Genomic DNA, 20,023 nt, shown 5'->3' on the forward strand with positions numbered 1-20,023 from the left:
AAGATCAGTTTTATAAGCCATAGCCGAAAAAGGGCTCCGTCACTTGATGAGAGAAAGTTGAACAGTGTCTGTAGATCTATGGTTGTGAGGGAAATGTGTCAGTATTTTTAATTTCTAAAATGTGACATTGACTAAATGTTGAACTAGCTATAGGTCACCTGGCGGCCTTTTCACCAAGCAGCCTTAGCAAAGACAAATCTTAATGACTTAATTACGACACAAATTCCGACTGCCATACGACATACTCTTGAAGGTATTCTGTCAAACAACAGATAGTCTAAATGCTACCCAGTGAAATGATTCAACGAATATTTAATTTTTAAAAACAGTTTGTTGTTTAGGCCTAATTGAGTGGATCTGATATATGTAAAATGTTTACAAAAAGCTCATTTAATGTCACTATCAATATATATATAGATTATGTAAGAAACTATAATTAAAACTTGTTGAAAATTAATAAAAAATATTTGAAATTGTAAGTTTTTGTTTGGAAATTTAGACCTCCTGACCTGACTTTTGGGGCAAATCATCTGTAACAAACCCCCCCTAAAACATTGTCCTAACTGGCTGGACATAATCGCATGCAGATCTACCCCATAACCTGTGTTCAGTGTGTTCTGAATGTTAACATACCTTTTATCATGTGCTAACAATCCAATTTCATAACAATACAAATACAGTACACCAGTGGGCCAGTAAGAGATGAACCAGAGCTCAAATTTGTTTGTTTGTTTGTTTGTTTTTTGTTTAACGCTGTACTCGGCAATATTCAGGTCGACTCAATGACAACATTTTATGTGTCAGTTAAGTGAGGGAGTTGGTTTTAACGCCGCTTGAACAGTATTACGGTTATATCACGGCGTGTCCGCTTAGTGAGGGATGAAAACCCAAAGTGATGCAGGTCTCATACATTTACCACAATGGTGAAACCCACGAGCAGGCCGCTGAGAAACATCGAAACATAATCGGTGCGAACCGGGATTCGAACCAACGATCATAGGTTTCTGGGATGCCTAAGGACCTCAGCACAGCTAATTGCGGCGCCTAAGATGACTGGGCCATCCATGCCCCTGTATGTGATGAAGATTGTTTTTTGTTTAACGCCGCACACAGCAATATTCCAGATATATGACGGCGGTCTGTTATTATCCAGTGATTGACATCATGAACATCGATCTACGCAATTGGGATACGATGACATGCATCAGCCAAGTCAACAAGCCTGACCACCCGATCCCGTTAGTCACCTCTTACGACAAGCATGGGTTGCTGAAGACCTATTCTAACCCAGTTTCCAGCTATATGACGGCGGTCTGTCAATAATCGAGTCTTGACCAGACAATCCAGTGATTAACATCATGAGCACCGATCCACACATTCGGTTGATTGGTTTCTTTAACGTCGCACTCAGCAATATTCCAGCTTTATGACCACGGTCTGTAAATAATGGACTAGACAATCCAGTGATTGAAATCATGAGGATCGATCCATTCAATTGGGTTCGATGACATTCATTAACCAAGTCAGCGAGCCTGACCTCCCGATCCCGTTAGTCACCTCTTGCGACAAGCATAGTCGCCTTTTTCGACAAGCATGATTTGCTAAAGACCTGTCCTACCCCGGATCTTCACGGGTCCACCCAATTGGGATACGATGACTTGCATCAACCAAGTCAGCGAGCCTGACCATCCGATCCCGTAAGTCGCCTCTTGCGACAAGCATAGTCGCCTTCTACGACAATTCACGGTTTGTGCCCATGGGGGGAATCGAATCCGGGCACTCGGCGTGACGACAAAACGCTTTAACCACCACAAGGCTACCCTCCCTCCCCTCCCCCATTATCATCTGAATCATTGAATACTTGAAACTGAACTGGAATGTAGTGATGAACCCAGCAATTTGGTCTCTTTAAAATTGGCACAAAATATATACATTCTGAGGGACCGACTATATGAATTTCGCTGATGAGTATCTTTGATATCTTATCTTGAAATCAATAAATTTGCTCTTTTAGGCATAAATTAAAACATTTCAAATATGTTAGGGTCATGTGGTTGCAAGTTCATTTCCTACCCTTCTTCGAACCAATATATTTTTACACAAAATTATCCAGCCACAGAGGGGCGGTCGGGTAGCCTAGTGGTTAAAGCGTTCGCTCGTCACGCTGAAGACCCGGGTTCGAATCCCGACATGGGTACAATGTGTGATAATCCTGGAATATTGCTAAAAGCGGCGTAAAACCATACTCACTCACTCACTCCAGCCACACATTACGTTTATGGTGATGATTGAATAGACATTATCAAATTTAACAACAGTTCTTTCAATAATTTTCCATTACATGATAACACAAACTCGTAGACTCTCCTTTGACCCCAGGTTAATGCGTTATTGCTCGGGTGGTACTTTATACATATTGTTCATAATTCTTTGATAATTTCTTTTTCATAATCATCATTTTGATTAAAATGCATTTAAAAGTTAAGGCGCTTGGCAACTCGTGATCGTCCATCCACTGTATTACATCTCCATTCTATTATGATGAATACCGCTAAAAATAACCATTTATTGTTACAAAATTATTTGCGAAATTTGGAACAAAATCCAAGCCATATTACGGAGAGGGGCGTCAAAATCGACTCTACATGGTGTACCCATGTGGTGGACTGGTGTGACGAGTCAACGCTTTTACCTCGCTAGACAAACCCCACCGCCAATGGCTTTGTCGGTTAAGATTATTTATATAAACAAATGTCAAATCAGGTTAGAAGTGTTGTTAATTTCATGCAGGTGTTCACCAGAATAGTCACGTGATGTCATAGTGACGAATTTAGCCAATCGGGAAACACTTCCGTTGCACGAGCTTTTCCTGCGCGTAATCCAGACTCAATGGATCGAAGCAGACGACGCTTACTTTATCAAATACACCGATGGATGTTAAAGTAATAAAAAAAAGCTGTTTAGAATTCATTTAAAATCGAGATTATAATGGGCTTAGACCCCCATTTCTCATGTTTATATTATCCATGCGCTAGATTGAATGCTGCATTTAAAACTTTGGTATGTTATGTGCATTATGAAGACTTGACGAAGAAACATTTTGCAGCGTGATTCCCTGCCCTGCCGTATGTTTTCACTCTGGAGAGGACGTTGAAAGAAACGACAAGGTAAGTGCAACAATATGTGATTATACAATCTGTTGGTGAATGTATAATTATGTAAACGAATACTCGATGTGGCTGTATGTGTGTGGAGGAGAATTGTCCCATGTTGTCAATGAATGAAACATATTATTTAATGTAAGAATACAGCATGTACATAAAACGTATTGATTCTAAATTCTGTTTCGCAGCAAATACTGTGTATGTATGCATATGTTGTTGGCCAATGTGTGGAGGCGTTGGACAAAATTCTCCTTGTGAAAATTTATTGAAAAAAACTAATTCGGGGTGTGTATAGTGTGCACGACCGGTTTCAAATCTCGACATGGGTACGATGTGTGAAGCCCATTTTTGGTGCCCCCCACCGTGTAATTGCTGGAATATTGCTAAAAGCGGCGTAAAAAACACACTCATTCGTTCATTCATTCATTATCTAAAAGAACTGATAAATGATATACATGTACCACTTGTTCGTACGGGTGGAGTTTAGAAATGGTATATTAACACTGCCTAATTGTGTTGAGGAAGCCGTTATGACGGCAACGAAACTGTTTTCTCTTGTTTACATCACTAGTGTACGGAGAAACCATGTTAAAACGCTCGCTTCTGTGATGAAAATCCGGGTCCTGTACCCAAATTGGGTAAAATGTGTGAAACCCATCCTTGGTCTTCCCGTCGAAATGCGGTTGAAATATAATTATAGTTGTGTAAGTGGTTAAGTTGAAAACACCAACGACATAGGTGTAAGAACATAAATGGCCGTTTTAACCATTCACTGCAGCTCTATCTTGTCCAGCTCCGCTATGAAAGGTGTAGTAACATCAATACATGCTTTTTTCTTTGTGAAACCTGCAAACTGTTGGTTTAATCAACATTATTAACTGCAATAAAAACGATTTTAGCGCCGTCGATTCAACAGTCTTACTCCGACGAGGGTAGTTGTTTGGTCCGCTGTAAGCAATCGCAAACTTAGTACCAGTGTCTGAATAGGGAGGGGTGAGGTTAGGTGTCGTTTTTTCCTTCAAACTTTTATCAACACATCTTCACAAGGTGAGACTTTGCTACATCCATTGACCGACATCTACATGAATACACAGATTTTTAAAGGAAAACGAATTTAGATTCAATATATATGGCAATTGGTTTGTTGGGAATTTTGTTTTGTCAAAGATTAATCTAAAATATTTGCTGTGTATTATATGAAATTTGAAATTGCCGAGAATACTGTTTACAATTTGGAATATAAATTTTGAAATTTTGAAATTAGATACTATTTTATATTGATGTGTTCATCCTCTTGCTAAGTTTAAGAGTTTAAGAGTTGGCGGGGGTAGATAATAGGTCAGATAATATAAGTAATGTGCTGAGTGAGGTTCCAGTTTTAGAGATTACGTAAGAATGGACTTTCACTTTGTGTGAGTTTATTGAAGTTTGAACCTTCAGTTCGTCTCGTTTGATTTAGCTTCAGTTGTTACATCACACTTCCTACAATAACGAGTTTTTATTTTAATGTATTCCATTTAAGACGCGCGACTTCCTATTAAAATGAGTTGTACTTTTAATGTTTTCGAGTTGAGATCCATCTAGATCTCTTGGACGATACAGACATGATCGTTTTCAATTTTATGGTTATTGAAATGAATTGGTCTTTTAATGTATCAGTATCAGTTGAGGCGCCCCAGTTGTTATTAAGATGAGTGTATCTTTGTTTAGCTCCAGCTAAGACGCATCACTTCTATAATAATGAGCTAGATTTTTTTGCGAAACGATCGTATCTCTAAAATCATGGTTAAGTTATCGTAAGGAAATCGTAGCCTATTTTTGAAACTACCGAAGATACGATAAGATTGTCATAAATCTAAGAAAGCACCATACCTGTCGCAAGTTTGTTATCTTCACCAATAGATCTTTTTTAAACAAATAATCTGCTTTACGTTCAAAGATTGACATTTCGTTTTGTTTAACTGTGTGATTCAAACTGACACTTAGAGAAAACACGAAGAAGTTAAGCACATATTTTCGTATCGTATTTTCGAGAATGGCGATTTGAAAAATCAAGTACAAAATGCGTTCCCATGCCCATTTGGGTTTAAAATGTCGTAAAGAAGTAACATATTTTGAACATTGTCCAAAATTCGTTTTCACATATATTTTCGCAGAAAATGTTAATTGAATGAAATTTACTGATCAATATAAAATAGACATTTTCACCACAATTAATAATCTTAGAATTTTGCATTCAATGGACCGATTATAAAATAATAATTGATGTTGGTCTTAATAAGTGTACATTTACCCGTTTTTTATATTAGTGAAAATATAGATACATGAGACCATTCAAACAATAATATCATTGTAAAGGATAGGGTCACCGGATAAATACTATTAAGTGACCCTCAGCAATGCTTTCAGACAAGCCAAGCGTCATCGAACTACGTTCTGGAATAGATTTTACACATTTACAGTGTAGATATTTCGCTCCTCATCCAGCTTTTAATCAAATTCAGACAAATCGGTTTATTAGCTACTTAATGTAAAAGGACTACATTATATGTATGTTCACGTTAACTTGTGGCGTACTCCACGAGACAACGTAACTTGACAATTCCTAAATTATCTCCCTTTGTGAACGAAAGTGTCACTTTCAAATTTTGTTAAGAATTATGGATCTGGACAGGTTAAAAAAAATACATCTTCTAAATACAAATAGCTTGATATTGTATTTGAGTCCCTTGTTTATTCGTGAAATATAGTGGATATGTAGATAACGAAAGAAACTTACACTCGTGGGTACGCTGCTTCCTGAACAATATTTGTTTTTAGTAGTAGTAGTAGTAGTAGTAGTAGTAGTAGTAGTAGTAGTAGTAGTAGTAGTTGTTGTTGTAGTGCATAGCACAGTGTTCGCTCGTCAGACCGAAGACCCGGGTTCGACATCGAACATTTTCAAAGGACAAAATGTGAAAGATCGCGAAACAGCCCTAACACTCCTCAAATTGACAATATCTGACATCATTATTATTTCTTAATAATTAACAAGAATATAACGTAATGAAACGAGATGTAATTGGACAATTTTAATACTTGAATTTGAAAGCTCAAGAAGCATAGAGTGGGCGATATTTAATACAAGGAAACGATAACTTGCACATGTGAAAGAAGGCAATATTATTGTTTTTGCGATACATTTATAAGTAATATCCAAATCAAGTGAAAGAGAAAATTACGAAAATATGAATTACTTCGATTGAAGTAGTGTTCAATGTATATACAGTTCATGTGCTCAAAACAAATTTGTTTCACAATTACCACAAGAAAACATATATCCTCGTCTCAGCATGTATTTCGAACTTAGGTGCCTCACTTTGATCTTTGATCAAAATATACTTGTATGGCCAGTCCTTGAAATACAACTTTTTCTTTCATATTATTTGATAAATGCGATTTTAGAAGTGTATTTTACACCTAGGTATGTACATGCAAATTCAAAGACATTCGTGATAGTTTATTTCTAGTACAGGTTTCCATTTCATCCCCATCGTATCCCAATTGTGTGGATCGATGCTCATGATGTCAATCGCTGGTTTGTCTGGTCCAGGCTCGATTATTTACAGACCGCCGTCATATAGCTGGAATATTTCTGAGTGTGGCGTTAAACAGCAAACAAACAGACATAATTTTAGAAGTTATGTCGATGTATTCAATAGTTGTTTTATGTTTGTAGCGTGTGTACCGTCGACAGAAACGAGGGCCGAGCTACCACATGTTAAACCGACCTTGACACGATTTGCTTACAATATGGCGTCGACTAACGTTATATGTTGTGGCCACACTTTTGAAATCTCCTTTTGCGACAAAATGTGAAAAGGTTAATGTTTCAGCTCCAGTTGTGACGCACCACTTCACATAATGAGTTGGTCTCTAATGTTTCATCTCCAGTTGTGATGCGCCACTTCATATAATGAGTTGGTCTCTAATGTTTCAGCTCCAGTTGTGATGCGCCACTTCATATAATGAGTAGGTCCCTCATGTGTCAGGTCCAGTTGTGACACACCTTTAGATATGAAAAAATGAGTTGGTCTCCAGTGATGTGGCTCCAGTTGTGACGCACCACTTCATATTTTGAGTTGGTCTCTACCTTTTCAGCTCCAGTTGTGACGCACCACTTCCTACTATTATGAGCTTATTTTTTTATCATTCATATCCAGTTGAGAGCATCACTTAGACGAAGCAAATTATTTTTCCAGACAGAATGATTTTCCCACCATTATGGTCTAAACTCGGCGCTACTTTTAACTCCAAATAGTTTCTATAGTCACGGTGACTTGGACTGAATGTAAGCATGTCCTTCTACAATTGTACGTTATACCTAGACGACCAAGGTGCCTGGACATGGGTTACACATTGCAACTGTCCGTGGTCATGTGGGCTCCATTCTGAGAAAGCCATGTTATGCTGGACTTTCTCTGTGAAGAATGTGGTCAGTAGATATAGGGGTGTATTTTGCTGGTCCGAATGTTCCGAGTAGCGGAGAAAGTATAACCTTCCGCATCCATGGTGAAGTGTAAGAATGAGTTGCGGGTGCTGTCCACACCCAATGATACCCCAGTTACCGTAGAAAGACAGTTGTAGTGTCAGCTGAGGTCGTCTGGAAGTCTGATCTCTATAGTACATGTACTGATAGATATTAAAAAGACCTCAAATGAACAGATACATTGATTCTGTTTGACCGTTATTTAGCACAATAGTCTATGCAAAGATTTCGTATAACGGACCTCTGTTGTGGGTACCCGTTTCGGCAATATACGTTTGTAGAGTTTTATAACGATTTGCATATCACCACCAAAGGGTCATTTCGAAAACAAAATCAAGACTATAGTTTATACTGAAATGTACCACCTCCAGTAACGATGATTTAGTATTTTAATATTTTAGACGTGAAAAATCCTATTTTAATGATTTTGTCTTTCAATGTGTCAGAACCATTTGAGAAGCGCCACTTACTGGTATTATGAGCTGGTCTCTAGTGTTGTAGCTCCAGTGGTGACGCGCCTCTTCATACACTGAGTTGGTCTCTTATGTTTCAGCTCCGGTTGTAATGCGCCACCTCATATAATGACTTGGTCTCTAATATTTCAGCTACGGTTGTGATGCGCCACCTCATATAATGACTTGGTCTCTAATATTTCAGCTACGGTTGTGATGCGCCACTTCACATATTGAGTTGGTGTCTAATGTTTCAGCTCTAGTTGTGACGCACCACTTCATATAATGAGTTGGTGTCTCGTGTTTGAGCTAGTTGCTCTCTAATATTTGGGTTCCGCGCCACTTCACCTGCTAGAATGATTTAGTCTTTTAATGTATCAGATCCAGTTCAGAAGTTCAAAATCCACCACTCCATATAATGACTTGGTCTCAGTGTTTCAGATCCGATTGTGATGCGCCACTTTATCCAGACAGAATCTCTTTCATTATTATGGTTAAACCTGGGGCAACTTTAACTCGATATAGTTTTGATATAGTCACAGTGACTTTGTACTTTTTTAATGTTTGATCTCCAGTTGTGACGAGCCACTTCGTATGACGAGTTGGTCTCTAATGTTTCAGCTCCTGTTGTGATGCGCGGCTTCATATAATGAGTTGCTCTCTAACGAGGATAGAATTGCTATACATCCATGTGCTTATCATTCTAGACAGCCTTTATATTTAAGGGGATATTCTCTACAACTAGGTACACTCAAGAAGTCCTAGTCATAAGGGGCTGTTGGAGCGGGTTAGGGGAAGGCTCCTATGTGCTGTGCGCCGGGAGCCACAAGAAAGTGCCAGTCAGCGTGAACCCAGGGGAGAGTTGGGTTACATAGACTGGCGGCACGTCTCATATAGCTAGAATACTGCTGAGTGCTGCGTTAAACAACAAACAAACAAATATTGATCATTAATCATCATTTCTCACCATGCATTTGGTTTCGTCGCTAGTCCGTCTAGCGTAATGGCCAGAGCAGAACCATTAACTGGGATGCTGAGAACACCACAACCCATGTGTAAAAAGCTTTGAAATTCCTCCAACATTTGAGAGAATTACCCCGTCGCATCCGCTTCACGCATTCCTGCGCGGGGCTTTTGATATTCAACGTGTACAGTGTAGTACAGTGGAATATCTGCTTTGACTTTATTGCGTCATTGTTTTGACATCCAGGCGAAATGAACGCTTTACTTCTTGTGGGGCCGAAAGTGAGTCTGATTCCTACAGAGGCCTGTATTTGGAATATTATAACAGAGGATAACAAATGTAAATGGTTTAAAGATGGTTTATTATGAATCATAGGATACTTGGCACAATTGATATCGCCTTGTATTACAAATGCTGATTTGTCAAAGTCCTGTCGCGACAGATTCCACTGTGCACGGTAATATTGTATGTGTGAAGGAAATATGTCCATAATAGCAGTTAGGTAGCCGAGTGTCTAAATCAAGTTTTGATGTTTCGTATGAAGCCCCTTCGTACAGTCCTCCGTCGCGAAGCGTATAACACCATATTACCCATATATATATGGGTATGGTGTTATACGCTTGGTGTTATATATATATCTATATATTGTAATTAAAAAGGTGTTTTGGGTATACTTGCTCCAAGTAGCAACGGCACCAGCCAATATTAACACACTCGGGGTGCTGTGACGATCAATCAACCAAGTCACCGACCAGGCAATCCAAGTTAGTCGCCTCTTACGACAAGCACAGGTTACTTGAGGCAACGCCTTCTTCGGACTCCCCATAGGGTGACATCAATATTTAGGGCCATTGGAACATTTTGGTTTGTTTTTCAACGCAGCGCTCGGCAATATTCCAGCTTAATGACCACGGGTCTGTAAATAATCGAGTCTGCACCAGACAATTATGTGATTGACATCGTGAGCATCGATCATTCAAATGTGATACGATGACATGCTTCCCGTTAGTCGCCTGACTACAAGCATGGGCCAGTATTAAAATTATATGAATGGATCACTTGAAAACAACAGAGATAAACATGCCATTATAAAGTTCAAATATACTACTACATGTACTCATTGTAACATTGTAGATGCCAAACAAGAACCTTTAGTATGTCCTGTCATCTAACTTAGACATGGCACGAAATATATGCTAAATGACGCCGCATGCATATATGTTAGGTACATGTATATCAACATGTTACAAATGAATTGTATCAATTTACCTTCTTTCTCCTCTGCATTGTCCAACTCTCGAAAGTAAAATGTCACTTTGGAAAAGAAATATGACGCTTGTGCGTACTAACTGGCGTAAATCGTCAAAATAATATCAACCTATTATATCTTTTTACCCAAATGGGCAGGCTCGCTGACATGGATGATGCATGTCATCGTATCCCCATTGTGTGGATCGATGCTCATGATGTCAATCACTGGTTTGTCTGGTCCAGACTCGATTATTTACAGACAGTCGTCATATAGCTGGAATACTGCTGAGTGCGGCTTTAAAACACAAACCAACCAACCTGAATGTACATCATTTCAAGAAGAATATAATTATTAGAAGGATGTGATTATAAGAAGGATATGATTATAAGAAGCATGTAAGTCCAACACGGTGTTTATTTTGACAAACGTGGCTATTCTGAACACGGTCCCTCTTTGAACTACAATTAAAATCATTTTACTAACCTTGGTTTTCAATTCCTTGTCAGTCAAATTGTCCGAATCACATCTCAAACATCACACGGTCAAACAGTTTCTTTTAATCGTTATTCGTTTCTGTTCAACTGTGATGTTTATATACAATGTTAACGAGCTCTTAAAAGCCTAAAACTAATAGCACTCTGCATAGATCCAGTGATCGTTGTTGTTATTTCAACGGTTGATTCATTGATTACAACTAAGAAGCCGTTTATCAAAGTTGAGATGGAATAATTTAATTGGTAAGGCTATCTGCCCACGAATCAACTTCGTTATTCTTATAAATTGTGTCATGCATGACTTAAAGACGGAAGCAATTCTCGCTCTAACGCTCCCATGTTCCCCCTAACTGGGCAAATCAGGATATTTTGAAGATACTGTCTTCCTGGCGTCACGTCCGGACTTTTCCTAAATGGTCACTAAGTCGTGAAAATTAATCATGCCGTTCGTGATCTCATTGTTGATGATGCACACAGACAATTGTTTCATCTCGTGAAGTGACAACGACGTAATTCGACATCGATGTCTCTATTTCTACATAGCCATGTACACATGCGCTCTTTATTATCATAAGAAGGTCCCTTGAGGTAAAGCATCGCAATTGGCAATACAGAGTTACCCCTCTTGGCCGTGTACGGATTCTGGGTTCATATCTGACGTGATTATTCTTAAGCATCGAACCCCGTGGTCGTGTATCACCGAAGTTGTAAAAGTCTCCCATCTGGATCTCCTTCTGGCCCCCCATGACATTTAGCTGATAGGCCATGGTATAATTGAATAACTGTTGTATATAGGACCCGGTCGGACATGCAACAAGGGTCTGACCATCGTAGGTTAAACTTCAGCTTTTTCATTCTGCCAGTTAACCACGAGAGGAATATAAGGATCAAGACCCCCAGAGGCTTTCAAATCAAAGATATTTAGCAAAGATGATAGAAGTGAACTGAGACAGTTTCGTAATTTCGTAAAAACTCACTTTTCTTCTTTGAAGACATAAGATCTTTGCATAAAGAAATATTTGGCCATCCTAGGTATTGTTTTGTTTTGTTTTGAATTGACGTGGCATTTTATTGTTTTTGGGGGTGTTATTTGTGTTGTTGTTGTTGTGTGTTTTGCGGGGTGTGGTGGTGTGTGTGGGTGGAGGGTTGTAAGTTCATATTTCTCATGCGATTGAAGTACATCCGATTTACATTTGAAGCTACTGCTTGAGAATTGCAAAGTGTCCACCTTTTCGCATGCAATCATATAGTTCATCCCAGAGACCAGTTCCAATGGGTAGGTTGTGATAAGATGTCAAGAGTGACATTGACTTTGATAAGACAATATATCTTTCGAAACCCAAGCGGTCTTTATTAAGCCTGCAGTAAAATGCCTTATACAGATGACGTCTAGAATCTGCCCTTCTTTGCCTATCTCTTTAGATAATAATATTTGCGGAAATATTGTCCAAACTCAATCACAAACTTAAATACATTTTACAATTATGCTTTGTTTGAACTTACAGATATAAGGATTTAAGTATCGATTAGACCACGAGGACCCAGTGTCTTATCGTTGAAACGGAGCGCCGACTGGTTTAATCAACCATTTCAACGATTAGACACTGGGGTCCAAGTGGTGTAACATACTTTAACCATGTCCAACATTTATGGCACCTAAAATGCTTAAAATATTGTTTTGTTAAAGGTATTTTGAAAGATATTCAGGAACTCTATGCTCAACTGTGAGAACACTGTGTGAGACACACCCCCCCCCCCCCCCCCCCTCCCACCCCCCACCCCCCACCCTAGGATGCATAGAGTAACATACTGTATAAAAATTGATTGCACAATTCCACAAAACACATTTCGCAATTCATAAATGGATAAGCAATTAGTACTAATGTAAGTAAATATTAATTTGTTACTTTCATACCCTATATCCCATGTCGCCGTGGTAGAGGACTACATTCGTTACCCTTCCGTGCGGACTTCTCGGGTTCGAATCCCGCTGTTGACAAATGTTTTCATGAAACTGTTCTATCATCAAGAAAAAAGATAGAGGAAAAAAGAAGTTCCGTCATTGCCAAGTGGTGTTTAACTGACAATTCAGTTAGTTGGACCACGGTCAAAGACAAAGCAGCCATGGTTTAACTGTGGTTAGATACATATAAATTTACGTAATTCCTTCAACATATGCAAATGTTCAACCAGCCAGAGCTAATTTGTATCCAAAGCATTCTTTCACTTTATGTATGCTTTTGTTCATTTGTTTAGTTGTATTCGGTGAAATTGAATTTTACTCTCAATACAGAAACTACTAATGGTTTAGTTATGGACCCGCAATCTCGATTACTAACTATCAACACTCACTATTCAAATAAAATCACCCTCAAAAGGCTGTGGGATTCACATGATGATATAATAAGTTCAGAGTACCTTTAGGGGCACGGATGACCGAGTCGTCTAAGGCGCCGCAATCCGCTATGAAGAGTTGCGTCCCTTGGACACACCAGGAATCTATTATCGTGGATTCAAATCCCGGATCGCCCTGATAATGTCCCTGGGTTTGTCAGCTCGCGCTTGTTGGTTTCACCAAAGTGGTAAACGTCTGAGACCTGTATCGGGCTTTCCTCCAACATCAAGCTGACACGCCGTGATATAACTTGAATACTGTTCAAAGCGGCGTGAAAACCCAATTCACTCACTCACAGTACCTGACAAGTTAGGCTGGGGATCGAATGTCAGGCTTTGTCGTAACCCTGGTGAGTATATTTCCTCCTACTCCGATGGCGTAGATCGCTGATTATGATTTCAGTCACAGGTTTGTCTGGCCCAGACGTGTTCTTTCAAAGGACATCGTAACGTTGCTGGACTTTATCTAAACAGTACTCACTCTTCAAGTTATGGACGTTTTACGGAAATTGTGTGAGAATCGGGTGCTACTTGTAGAACAGGACATGCTTAGTAATACCCTTCTCGCGAGCATCTGGTGTCATCAATGATTTTCAGTGATCCATTCATATATATAATTGCTGTTTTGCCGTTTACGCCAAATGGAATCTCTTTCGGTGGATAATGGTTATTCTCTGGCGTTAATGTTATATATTTCCATGACTATTAAGTCGCTTAAATCGTTTACTAGTATTGGGACGATGAGTTCAGTTAACCTTATTATTGAAACAATTCTAGTTATTATCAATCATTAATAGCCCAACAACACTTTGAGGTAATCCGTTTTGTTTGTAGTCAAATTGACCGCCTCCGTGGTCTAGTTGATAGAGCGTCTCCCCGAAGAAGGGAAGATTCAGGGCTCGATCCCCGGCCGCATCATACCACAATACGTTTAAAGATGGTACTTGTTGTTACCTGGCGCTCGGCATTAAGGGGCTGAAACAAGGACTAGTCGGATCAGAGTCAGTATACTGTGTCTGAGTGGGGTATTATTTTAAGCCGTGGAATGGTATCTCGGCGGGGTAGCACTATAAAACCTGCACAGCGAACTCTGGTGCCTTTGCCAACTGGGCCTCAGTATGCTACCCACGTAGATTTCACATAATATCAGGTTTATTGAATGCGTTGTGTTCATATCACGGTCAGGGAGACATGTGATGCTGAATACATATCTCTGCCATTGTCGTGTTATTTCCATTTGAAATTAATTCTCACTCCGATGTCCAACTAGCTCTGCTTATGCTGATGAATAATGAAACCGGGTAAGACCAAATATCCAGGACTCCCGTCGTAAGAGGGGACTGACATGGTTCTGATGTCAAGTGTCTCTGGTTGGGTTTGCCGTGTCATTGTGCCCCGCACAGCAAAAAACAAAAGCGTCGAGGTACCTCAACGGCCGGGCAAAATATAACAGACACCATATTTTGTGGTGGCTAAAATGAAACAAACAGGAAATGTTTTCTTCGATTCATACTTGAACTTGTAATTAGTTGTTTGTAATTTTATGGCCAAATCCAATTTCACGTATTTGCTTTCATTTCCCTACTACTACTACTGCTACTGCTTCTACTACTACTACTACTACTACTACTATACTTCTGCGGTTTCTGCTTCTACTACGACTACTACTACTTCTACTACTACTACTACTACTACTACTACTACTACCACTTTTAATAACAATAATAATAATTGATTGATAATAATGGTGATACGCTCATGATGTTCATTATATCGATGCAGTAATAAACAATTCTAATAATGATACAGTGAAACAGGTGTTATTTTGATGCAATCTACAGATGCAGGGGTTGCAGACCTGGTCTTTGAACTGTCCATTCTGTAAGTAAGCTCTGCACCAAATTAGCTCTACGACTGTATCATGTCTATGTTAAAATATGGGTAAGCGTCGTATAAGCACTAACATCGCTTTGTGGAATTTGATGCACTGGTTGCTTACAGAATGGACATTTCAACCAAAATATGACTGATCTGAAAATAAGACAGACCCTAAAATGTTGCTGGGTTTGACGCAAACAAGACTTAGTGCCTTGGTTTTCTTGCCATGTTGTCAGTTGATATGCTTATTGTTGTCATATTTTTGACGAAATAGTTTTTTGAAACGAAGAAGGGAGGTATCCTATTTTTTATAAGTAACTGTGACTTGGTGTGACGTGGAAATAAGGATGCGATGACGTTGATCATGGTGGTAGAGATAGGAAGGGACGTGAAGTTAATAATGACGGTGGAAATAAGGAGGACCTTAACGTTGATTATGACGCTGAAGATGAGGAGGACGTTGACGTTGATGACGACGGTGGAGATTGGGAGGACGTTGGCGTTAATGATGACGGTGGAGAAAGCCAGGACGTTAACGTTAGTTATGACGTTGGAGACATGGATGACGTTGATTATGACAGTGGAGATAGCAAGGACGTTGATTATATTGTGTACTGCCATTCTATTGTGTACTACCATTCTATTGTGTACTACCATTCTATTGTGTACTGCCATTCTATTGTGTACTACTATTCTATTGTGTACTACTATTCTATTGTGTACTGCCATTCTATTGTGTACTACCATTCTATTGTGTACTGCCATTCTATTGTGTACTACCATTCTATTGTGTATTGCCATTCTATTGTGTACTACCATTCTATTGTGTACTACCATTCTATTGTGTACTGCCATTCTATTGTGTACTACTATTCTATTGTGTACTGCCATTCTATTGTGTACTACTATTCTATTGTGTACTACTATTCTATTGTGTACTACTATTCTATTGTGTACTACCATTCTATTGTGTTCTGCCATTCTATTGTGTACTGCCATTCTATTGTGTACTGCCATTCTATTGTGTACTACTATTCTATTGTGTACTACCATTCTATTGTGTACTGCCATTCTATTGTGTACTGCCATTCTATTGTGTACTACCATTCTATTGTGTACTGCCATTCTATTGTGTACTGCCATTCTATTGTGTACTGCCATTCTATTGTGTACTGCCATTCTATTGTGTACTACTATTCTATTGTGTACTGCCATTCTATTGTGTACTGCCATTCTATTGTGTACTGCCATTCTGTTGTGTACTACTATTCTATTGTGTACTACCATTCTATTGTGTATTGCCATTCTATTGTGTACTGCCATTCTATTGTGTACTACCATTCTATTGTGTACTACCATTCTATTGTGTACTGCCATTCTATTGTGTACTACTATTCTATTGTGTATTGCCATTCTATTGTGTACTGCCATTCTATTGTGTACTACCATTCTATTGTGTACTACCATTCTATTGTGTACTGCCATTCTATTGTGTACTACCACTCTATTGTGTACTACCATTCTATTGTGTACTACCATTCTATTGTGTACTACCATTCTATATTGTACTGCCATTCTATTGTGTACTACCATTCTATTGTGTATTGCCATTCTATTGTGTACTACCATTCTATTGTGTACTACCATTCTATTGTGTACTACTATTCTATTGTGTACTGCCATTCTATTGTGTACTACCATTCTATTGTGTACTACTATTCTATTGTGTACTGCCATTCTATTGTGTACTACTATTCTATTGCGTACTACTATTCTATTGTGTACTACTATTCTATTGTGTACTACTATTCTATTGTGTACTACCATTCTATTGTGTACTACGATTCTATTGTGTACTACTATTCTATTGTGTACTGCCATTCTATTGTGTACTGCCATTCTATTGTGTACTACTATTCTATTGCGTACTACTATTCTATTGTGTACTACTATTCTATTGTGTACTACTATTCTATTGTGTACTACCATTCTATTGTGTACTACCATTCTATTGTGTACTACTATTCTATTGTGTACCGCCATTCTATTGTGTACTACCATTCTATTGTGTACTACTATTCTATTGTGTACTACTATTCTATTGTGTACTACCAGTCTATTGTGTACTGCCATTCTATTGTGTACTACTATTCTATTGTGTACTACCATTCTATTATGTACTGCCATTCTATTGTGTACTACTATTCTATTGTGTATTGCCATTCTATTGTGTACTACTATTCTATTGTGTACTACTATTCTATTGTGTATTGCCATTCTATTGTGTACTACTATTCTATTGTGTACTACTATTCTATTGCGTACTGCCATTCTATTGTGTACTACCATTCTATTGTGTACTGCCATTCTATTGTGTACTACTATTCTATTGTGTACTGCCATTCTATTGTGTACTACTATTCTATTGTGTATTGCCATTCTATTGTGTACTACCATTCTATTGTGTACTACTATTCTATTGTGTACTACTATTCTATTGTGTACTGCCATTCTATTGTGTACTACTATTGTATTGTGTACTACCATTCTATTGTGTACTGCCATTCTATTGTGTACTACTATTGTATTGCGTACTGCCATTCTATTGTGTACTGCCATTCTATTGTGTACTACCATTCTATTGTGTACTACCATTCTATTGTGTACTACTATTCTATTGTGTACTGCCATTCTATTGTGTACTACCATTCTATTGTGTACTACCATTCTATTATGTACTGCCATTCTATTGTGTACTACTATTCTATTGCGTACTGCCATTCTATTGTGTACTGCCATTCTATTGTGTACTGCTATTCTATTGTGTACTACTATTCTATTGCGTACTGCCATTCTATTGTGTACTACCATTCTATTATGTACTGCCATTCTATTGTGTACTACTATTCTATTGCGTACTGCCATTCTATTGTGTACTGCCATTCTATTGTGTACTGCTATTCTATTGTGTACTGCCATTCTATTGTGTACTACCATTCTATTGTGTACTACTATTCTATTGTGTACTACCATTCTATTGTGTACACCCATTCTATTGTGTACTACTATTCTATTGTGTACTACCAGTGTAATTGCTGTGCAGTAATTTGTATAGATTTGTAAACCTTGTTCACTTTATAATATAACTGTCGTTTGTATACCATTTGCTGTTTTTTGTTGGTTTCACACTAAATTCTTTTACGTACAGATTTCTGGGTTAACATATTGTTTCAGTTTGGGAATCGACACGAAAGAATATGCATATATAAACGGGGTAATATTGATATTACCAATGACCCAGAAAATACCTAGTTATATGTGGGAATAACCAATGTACACTCCCACACACAAATGTATATATTTACAGTCACGTGTAACTGGCCACATACATTGTGGAGCCTCTTGAACACCATTCTCCTCTCAAGTTCTCAACAGGTGTTCAGTCAATAATAACGACATTAAATTTTACGATCCTGCTTCGTAAGGAAGTAATATTGATCTCTGAACTGTGAAATAGAATACCATTCAATGCAATGCCTCAAGCCACTATCCTGTTGCACTTTACGTAAACTAATAAACTAAATAAACTGTGTCGATATATCAAAACACTTGTCACATGTGTACTTTCCTCCTGGTCGTATTTCTAAATTCGTGGTGGCCATGTTTAACGTATACTGTAATCGTGAGTGAGTTGGGTTTAACGCCGCTTTTAACAATATTCCTGTTATATCGCGGCGTGTCAGCTTAATGTGGGAGGAAAGCCCGAAGTGATGCAGGTCTCAGACGTTTACCACTTCGGTGAAATCCACGAGCACGGATATGGTGCTGACAAACCTAGGAACATAATCGGGGCGAACCGGGATTCGAACCCACAATCATAGGTTTCTGGCGTGCCCAAGGGACGCAACTCTGCACAACGAATCGCGGCGCCTTAGACGACTGGGCCACCCGTGCCCCCGTATACTGTAATAACAAACTGCAGTATATCATGATTAAGGCACACGTCACACTCTGTTTGGTCTTTTTTTTGTCATATGATAACTAATAGGGTCAACATTAAATTACTTTTTACATTACGATGATTGGTTTGTGTATGGGGTGGGAGTAGGGGTAGGGGTTTGGAGGTGGGATTGGGAGTGAATGGCTGGTGGGTGGGAAGCGTTTTCAAATTAGGTCCCCGGCGCCCCCATGAGTGGAGTGGAGTTATCCTGCCTGGCGCTCGGCATTGAGGGGCTGAAACAAGGACTGGTCGGTGTACTTTGTCACTATAAAATCGGCATCAGTCCAGACTAGTACACACAGCCACACACACGCGTACACGTCCGTCGCTATATAATATTAAGTGTAATAATCACCTCAACTCGGGTATTCACAGACAGCAGTGATATATCTAGCATATTGATAGTTGCGGCTTTAAACAATACTCATTCATGGGATGGGGTTTTGTTTCGAAATTAGACATTTTCACAGCTACAGCTACAAAACCAAATAGTTATTTATTTAAAACTTTATTTAAGTAACAAATGTTATATATTTGGGATAACACTTTCTTAGCAAAGTACAGATTCTAGTACTTTTTGGTGTTGAGTCCCTTCCAGGATTCCAGTAGCCCAGTGGTTAACGCGTTTGCTCCTCGACCAGTGGATAAAGGTTTGATTCCCTACTTGGTTAACAGGTGTGAAACCGATTCTTAGTGTTGTTTGACTTGGTACTGCTGGGATGTTGCTAAAAGCGGAGCAAAAACATCATTCATTCCTTCACATTCTTATTACTATACAGATAAACATGACGTTCAAACTTGTTTTTATCGCATCTGGCCACACACTGGCTAACCGCAAGTGCATAGATGCATAAACAAGCTATGCAATTCATGAATGATCTTTCCCAGAAAACGGAA

This window comes from Haliotis rufescens, unplaced genomic scaffold, assembly GCF_023055435.1.
Source record: "Haliotis rufescens isolate VD_foot unplaced genomic scaffold, xgHalRufe1.0.p SCAF_5, whole genome shotgun sequence".
Classification (NCBI taxonomy): Eukaryota; Metazoa; Mollusca; class Gastropoda; order Lepetellida; family Haliotidae; genus Haliotis; species Haliotis rufescens.